Source organism: Pteropus medius, unplaced genomic scaffold (assembly GCF_902729225.1).
Source record: "Pteropus medius unplaced genomic scaffold, Ma_sr-lr_union100, whole genome shotgun sequence".
Taxonomy (NCBI): Eukaryota; Metazoa; Chordata; class Mammalia; order Chiroptera; family Pteropodidae; genus Pteropus; species Pteropus medius.
Genome location: NW_024340849.1, coordinates 21023153 through 21031752, shown reverse-complemented (window position 1 = coordinate 21031752; position 8600 = coordinate 21023153). Strand labels below are relative to the sequence as shown.

The 8600-nt window shown below is 43.6% G+C and overlaps 1 pseudogene; it reads right to left on the bottom strand.

Annotated features, from left to right (window-relative positions):
* Positions 1 to 1236: 1236 nt before the first annotated feature.
* Positions 1237 to 1355, bottom strand: LOC120589467 (uncharacterized; annotated as a pseudogene).
* Positions 1356 to 8600: the final 7245 nt, after the last annotated feature.

The window sequence follows — 8600 nt, the reverse complement described above, 5'->3', positions numbered from 1 at the left end:
AATATGCCAAGGACGGCTGAGCATGAGCTTCCTGGGCTCTGGTGGACTCAGCTTCTAGAGGGTTGACAGGTCGGAGGGAGGCTCTTGCATAAATTTACTTGAACATTTACTGCTTTGTCCCAAGACCACATTCTACACCAGTGAACAAAATCCTTCACTGGTTAAACCATTGAACCCAGAAGAGTGAAACATGGTGATATTTTAAGGCACTGTGTCTGATTTGGGGAGAAATGTTGAAGGGATGGGATGGGAATCCTGGGCCCCTCGAGTTTCACTATAAAGTGTGGCCAATGCTACCACCAAGGTACGGGGCCAGCCTGGCTTCCGGGAGCTGGGACAGAGAGTCACAGAGTGTCCTGTGGTGGGGTGACCAGGGCTGGGGGGCTCGCCTGGCTGTGAATCTTTGCCCTTGACTTACATAAAGCGACCTAACCTCTCAGAGCCTCAGTTTCCTTACCTGTGAAATGAGGACAAGCATAGTCCCGTTTCCATCGCAGCGAGGGACGAGGAGCAGCACGTGAGGAGGTGGGAGGACACCGACCGGAGGCCTCAGGCCCCAGACTCGGCCTCACCTCCACACCCCGTCTCTTTCCTCAAGGCCTTCTCAGGCCCGTCTCCAAAAGGATGAATCACTTAATACTAACACAGAGTTCATTGCAGGCTAATTAGACCCTGGCTGCAAAGTCAGAAAGTCGGCTGAGGATAAAAATGCTGGCCTGAGAATCTGATTTTTTTTTTAAAAAAAGAAACTCTTCAGTTCCTGTTAGATTAGACATTTCTTTTGTTCTCCCTCAGCAGGCTCAGAACGCAGAGCCAGAAGAAGTGGGAGTGTTTTCAAAGTCACTCTCTTGCTCATGGCTCCCCATTGCCGACAGACAGGCACTGAGCAGTCACCGGTCTGGCAGTGTCCTGGGTGCCAGGCATCTGATGAGGAGCAAAGAAGACTCAGTGTGGCTGCCCGCATGGCTGACAGTCTAGATCTCAGCTGCATGTTCCCAGATGGCTCTTCACCATCTGCATGAGATTCACCTGGGAGGAGCTGGGGCTTGCGAAAATGCAGGTTCCTGGGCCTTGTCCTGGGGAGCCCTTGAGTCAGAGTCTCTGGGGCTGGCTCCTGGGGCTCTACCTTTTTAGTATGTTCTTTTTTTATTTAGGCGAGACGACCCTTGGTTGACCTCATAGATTGCAAGGACCTTGTCAGCTTACAATCCCTTATTTTTTATTTTTTATTTTTTATGCGTACAGCACCTGGTCTTCCTAGGTGGTCTCCCATCCAAGTACTAACCAGGCCCAACCCTGCTTAGCTTCCAAGATCAGATGAGATTGGGCTTGTTCAGAGTGGCATGGCCATAGTAAGCAAGTTCTTTGTATGATTCTTATGCACACTCAAGTATGAGAATGAGCCCCTAAGGGTGATAAACCTAGGGATTCCCCTCCACCCCCACATGGGTTTCCACACCTCACCCACTCCTGCCAACCAAGGAGGAAGAATAAGGGCACTAGGGAGAGAAGATAAAGTCATAATGCCCCCTTGCTTTATGGGCAAGCAGTCATTCATCTGTCACGCCCAATTTGCTCCATCTGCCCTTGACATTCATTTGGACCACTTTCCCTCTGCTTTTCCCTTCCTCGTTGCCTCTTGATGTTCATGAAAGTAGCACCTCTATTTAGGAACTTCCAACTGACATTTTCCCATAAACCTGAACAAAGCCTCGCATCATCGTCAAAACACGTCATCTCTGTCTAGTACCCACGTAGGCAGGAATCGGTGGTCATGTGCTGATTTTATACCTGGCTATACATGTAGGAGAAAGTGGGGGAAAGTTGCAAAACAACAATGGTTTCAGTGAGATAGGCATTTAATTCTTTCCTATTTCAAGGAAGTCATGAAGAGGCCACCTGGGGCTGACGGTATGGTTTCAGGAAAACATCAAGTGACCGGCTTTTTGAAACTTGCTTCTTTACCATCTGTGTGAAGTTTGCTATGTATTTTCCACTTTACGATCCTATAGAGCTTCTCCAGCTCCAGCCCTTCCATCTATCTTTCAGTCAGTACAAATGATAAAGAGGAAAAGAAAGGAATACCTCTTCACTTAAAGAACACTTTCGGGAAGTCACACATGAACTTTTACTTACATCCCACTGGTTAGATCTCTGTCATACAGCCATATCTGGCTGCAAAGGAATCTGGGAAATGTAGTCTTTATTCCAGAGGGCTGTAGTATAATTAGAAGCCAGTGGTCGTATAATCAAGGAAGAGGGGGAGAAAAGAAGTTGGGGGCTGCTGGCACTCTGCAGCATCTTTGTCTTCCTCAATCTGAGGCATGTTTTCCAAGGCAATGCTTACATTCACATTGATTTGTGAATATACATGCCTAGGAAGAATAAAATCAGAGAAAATGTGGAAAAGTTAGTAAGAAAATAAGAATCACAAAAGGAATGAGAGTAAAGCATAACTTTTCTGAGATGAATATATATAATCATTTTGGATTTAGAAAAATTGGGTGTGGGAACCGCGTTTGGAATCTTACACCCTCCTAAGGGGAGGGATGCCCACAGAACATTCTTTTCCTGGTTAAAAATGTCAGGTGTGTCCTCTGTTCCTCCTTTACACTCCTGCACTCAGAATCAATGTGCCATTCCCAGTCTGACTTTCAACACCACCCCATGATGTACGCCCCTGGTTTCCCAGCCCCTGCAATCTACCCCCACCCCTCTTCATTTTGTGCATAGATTACTCTTCCTGGTCAGTTCACTTGTCTGCTCAGAAACATCCAGTGCTCCCCTCTGTTTACCAAAACACTCCTCATTTCTTCATCAAGCCTGCACATGTGTGTGTACGCACACACACACACACACACACACACACTTCCTATCAAATAAAATCACTCACTGTTTCCTTAACTCACCTGGTGCCTTGGCCTCTGTGGGCTTCCGCGTAAGCCGCTGTCACCACTGGCATACCTTAGCAAGTTTCCACTCGCCCCTGCGGGAGAAGAGCATGTCCTGGCTAGCTGAAGGAGGATGAGAGACATGTGGAGTGGAGCCACCCAGCAACCTGCAGGCCAGCGTGGGAAACCCAACTACTGCAGCTGCCTCTGTGCAGGAGCAGAGCCGGCCCGCTCATGTCTGTGAGAATAGATGTGTATTGTTGTGTGCCACTGATTTTATAACTATTTACTATGTAATATTTTTGTAGCAAGAGCTAACCTATCCACCTGACTAGACACACTCTTCACGCAGTGATTTAAACAAGATGGGAGAGTATCTCTCTCATAGGAAGGTGGCGAAGTAGGTAGCTGTCCATAGCAGCCACGAGTGGTGGCGAGCTGGAACAGTCTGTGGTCCTGAGCACTTCATGCAGCAGCGTAGACAGTCAGAGAAGGCGAGTGGGCACTGAAATTCAGCCCGAGCTCCTGGCCTAGGGCTCTGAAGAATATGCAAAAGAAGCACCATTTTCTCACTTGTCCAACCAGAAGGAACATCTTCCCATGTGCCTGCAGAAGGCAAGAACGTGTGCCAACTGTCCTGTTGTCTTTTATTTTTGAAAATTTCAAATATAAACTCTACTAGTCAGGGTTCTCCAGAGAAACAGAACCAATGAATATGTATCTAGATATATAGAAGGAGATTCATTATAAAAGATTGGCTCACACAATTATGGAAACTCAGAAGTCCCATGGTCTGCCGTCTGCAAGCTGGAGAACCAGGAAAGCTGAAGGTGGAGTTCTAGTCCAAACCCGAAGGTCTGAGAACCAGGAGAGCCAATGGTCTAAGTACTAGTCTGAGTGTGAAGGCTGGAGAACCAGGAACATGATGTTCAAGGGCAGGAGAAGATGAATGTCCCAGCTCAAGCAGAGGGAGTGAAATTGCCCTTCCTCTGCCTTTTCATTCTATTCAGACTCTCGAGGGATTATATGTGACCCATACATACTGAGGAGGTGATCTTTTTTATTCAGTCTACCAATTCATTTGCTTATCTTTTGGAGAAATACCTTCGCATTGTATCCAGAAACAATGTTTTTCCAGCTCTCTGGTCATCCCTTAGCCCAGTCAAGTTGACACATAAAATTAACCATGACATAAACTACAGAAGAGTGAATAAAATAATGAACCCTTATGTAGCCTTCATCTAATTTCAACAATTACCAACTCTTTGCCAATCTAGTTTCATCTATACTTCTCCCCCTGGGAGAGGTAAGAACCTTCTAGACATTACTTAATATAATCTGTAAAGTATCTGCAAATATGAGAATTCTTTGTGTAAGCATAACCACAATATTATTATTCCATCTATAAAAATAAAACATTTCCTTAATACTATTAATATCTAGTCATTGTTCATATTCCTCCAATTATTTTTATAGCTTATTTGTTCTAATCATGTTTCACAAAAGTCTGAATGTTGCATTTACTTGATAAGTTATTACCCTACCATCTCCTTTTTTCCCTTATAATTTATTTTTGGAAGAAAATGTTTGTCCCATTGAGCTTTCCATGATCTAGATTTTGCTAATTGTACTCCAATAGCATCTTTTAATATATTTCTGTTTTGTGTGCTTCCTCTCCGTTGGGAATTCGATCTAGAGGTTTGATTAGGCTCATGTTCCATTTTTCAGAAAGACTACTTCATAAGTGCTGGTTCGCTCCTCTATGAGGAGGCAAGTCATGTCTCATTGTCTCTCTTTCGGTGATATTCACAGCTGTTGATAGTCCTTGCCTAGAACTATTATTTCATTAAGATAATATTCTCTTTATATCATTTCTTCTTCATGTATTAGTCCATACTTCTATAAAGAGAAACTTCCCCTCACCAAATATTTTATTATCCTGAAATGAAGTTTGTAGAAGGAAAGGCAGGATAAATGCTTGACACTTTCGATTGACCAGTTATTTGTTTTTAAATTATTTCCTAGCATCCTCCAAACCAGCTCTGTTTTCTAAGAAAGCCGTCCCACACCATCCCTTTCCCAGGATGCAGTTACAGAACCCCACCTCACTGCCAGGGGCTCTGGGATCTTAGATATTTAACCTGGGGAGCCAGGCGCTCAGATACTTTTTCTATTACAGTGGAGAAGAGGATCATGGACCCTGAGTCCTCTTCATTTCCTATTGGATTATACCTGTTTGAGGCCTGAAACAGTTCCTGGCACACAGGGCTCTGCTCAGGGCATGTGCATGGAACACACGAGTAAACACATGAGTCCAGGCCTCGCTGGACTCATTCCTGTCCACGTCTCGAATTTCCAATTCAGCACAGGGCACTGAACTCCCTCGAGCAGCCTTACTCAACCCACGCGGCTGCTGCTGCCTCTCCCCTTTCCTTCCTCCTCCCTCTACTTCCTCTTCTTCCCTCCTTCTCAGCCTCCTCCCTCCCTTCCTTCCTCTCTCCTTTTCCACTTCTCTTTCCCTCCCCTTTCCCCGCTTTCCAGCTCCTTCTTTTTCTCCTCCTTCCACATGTCCTTCTGGGCCTTTGCTTACGTTTTTCCTTCTTGATTCAATGCCTCCCCATTTTCTCAGCCTGTTGGAAATGGACCCGTCCTTCAGTGTCCTCTCCTACCATGCCACTTTGAATTCTGCGTGACACCTCATCATACCTGGTTCTGTGCAAAGCCTCCTGAATTCTTCTTTATTTTCTCGTGTTTATGCCCTGACCGTCAGTGCCTGGGGCTGTGCTATTCTGCAGCAGGCTGCTTCTAGACCCCCTACCATGTTCTGCACAGGGCTGTTGTGACACCATTCATGGGAGTACACTAACTGAAGCACAACTGTTTTGCTCTGATGTTGAAAGCAATGTCTATCTGATGCCGACATGATCTGGAGAAGAGCAGAAATTCTGTCATCAGTCTTGGAAAATTTTTGATGTCAGCATGACTGATGTGATGGATTTGTTTCCACTTGTTGGTTAAGGGGCAATGACAGTCATACCCCAGATCCGACGTTAGGTTCCAAAGTAGTTTTCAAAATAGATGCTTCTGAGCTCCAGAAACATAGTACTCTATAAACAGACCCCTTTCTGGAGGTGATCAGAGAGGAGACAAAAGAGAGTGAGGAATCAAAGTGGGGGTCATGATCCAAGGTGACAGTGCTGTTTCTGCTTTAGAGGGTCATGTTTCTCCATTTTGGGTCAGAAATTACAGATTGATCTTTACCTTTCGTTTTTTATATTTCTTCCTGAGTCTTACGTGCTAAGCCTGCAAATATGCTCTAACTATTGGTTTTGGCAGGGGTCAGGAAAAACATATTTAAAAAAGCCCAACAAATGGACTATTTCCACAAATTTCTCTTTCCTCAAGAATCTGCTTTAATATACTGCTGTGAACTTTAACAATTAGAGGGGGAGTGGGAAACAGTCATCCCAGCATGATGGAAGAAAATGGGAAGTAGAAGCAATACTGGGCTGTATGTTAGGAAATACTAATTCTAGTTCTAAGTCGGCCAGGAATGGTTGTGACTTTGTTCATAACTCCATTTCTGAGCCTCAATTTCCTCATCTGTAAAATAAGGAGATGGGCAAGACAATAATCAAGTTTCATGCTTGTAGACACCACTATGTTTATGCTTCTAGAATTCCCTGTATTATTTACAGACTTCATAGCTATTTTCTCTTTTGATCCTCACTGTAAACCTTTAAGGAAGGTCTGACATAGGGTTAGTATTATCCCCATTAGACGGATTGGTGCATCGAGGCTGAGGTATAGTAGGCGCTGGCCCTAATTTTCATTATAAATAAAACTCTTCTTCCTAATCCACATTAATTCCTTCTTAGCAGGAGGTGCATACCTGTATGTCAGTGTTGGTATAGCGGTGAATGTGGGCATCTGTCTGTTGTGTTTCTTTGATGTGTGAATATGAAGGGTATGCTTACTAGGTGGATTTCCCTAGAATTTACAGTGCTGGTCTGGTCTATTCCTTGATGATTGCTTTTGTCTGTGGATATTACATGTTATGGTATAATTTACACTAAATGCCATACTTAGGCAATCACAAGTAGTAACAAGAGGGCACGAGGAAGTGGGCAGGGAGGGATGGACAGCTAAAGGGGAAAGAACTAAGAGCCGAACAGTCAGGCATTATTCTATGTGCTCTACAAGTATTAACTTACTTGGTCCTCACATTAATCCTATGAGGAAGGTTGCTATAATCATACCCATTTTACAGATATTGAAACCAAGACCTAGAAAAGTTAAATAACTTGTCCAAGCTAGTTGGTGGCAGAATTGGAATATCAAGCCAGGCAGTCTGATTCCAAAACGTTTACCCTAAGCACAGAGGTCAATCTGACCTCTGCAGTTGAGGTCAGATTGAGTAGTCATGAGCCTTTGTGAACTGCTCTTTAAGTAAAAAACAAACAAATAAACAAACAAAAAACCAGCAAAAAAACCAACATTCACCCAAAGCTAGCAAAGCTACAAAGGAATCAGCACACTACATATTGCTGATAGCATTGACGAGTTTAATCTTTTTGTAAAGCAATATGTGGCAAGAGCAATAAAGTTTGCTATACTTGTCAATTTACAAATGCCAATCTTGGGAGTTTATTCTAAGCTTATAGTTTAACAAAAGCAGCAAGCCATAGGCATGAAGAAGTTCATTGTATGATCTGCAATAATGGAAAACAGGGTGCAAATTAAGTGTCTAAGAATAGAGTATAATTAAGTAATTTCACAGTACATTCACTTGTTGGAATACTATGAAAACATTTAAAATGAAAATTATGAAGATAATTTTGTAGAAGGACAGGAAAATGTTTCTGACAAAATCTAAGTTTAAAAAGCAGGATTAAAAATATGTGGATTATGACCACAAATCCAATATATATGCAGAGCCTAAAATAGAACAGGAAAAAATTCTAGTAGTTAGATGTTTGTTAGGTCTTTTCACTTTTAAGATTTTTATTAGTGGTGGCATTATGTTTGTTTGACAAATAATGGAAAAAGGAAAGATCTGGTGGCAGGAGTGGGCTGAAATGATCTAAAGTGAGCCTTGGAACTGTTGGGAGATCTCCGCTCACTGTCTTCATCCCTGAGCTCTCTGGGAGCAGCTGGAGGTGTTTCGGGTGGGGAAGAGGATCGTGTGTTTGTGAGACAGAGAAAGATGTACATTGGGTCCTTCCCTGAATATGGAAACTGTCTAGGCAAAGCCAGGGTATGGTTTCTGTTTGTTCCCCTTTTACTCATCTCACTTCTCCTGTTTTTCATTCAAGTCTCAGCTTAGAAGTCACTTTTCTGGAGTCAACCCCAAAAGCCCTCCCTAACTCCCACTCAGCACCCCTCCTAGGTGTCCTTTCCCCACCACCCTGTGCTGATGTTCATCTGTGCACCTGGCAGGCATTTACATTTCAGAGGACCCCTCTGGGTTGCAAGGGTTGAAGTCTCAGGAGAATCTGCATTACCATCCTAGGCCCTGACAGAAGCATGATATGTATTCAATGAATGGTCTTCCTTTTCTTTATCTCTAAAAGAGGGGCATTTAGGGTTGGATTGGATTCTTTCCAGTTCCACACATTGTGATTTTCCTTTTTTCTTTCTTTCTTTTTTTTTAAGTAAAGGAGCCACTGGGTTTGGAAGGCAAATCCCAATGCAGGAAATGGCCTCTGT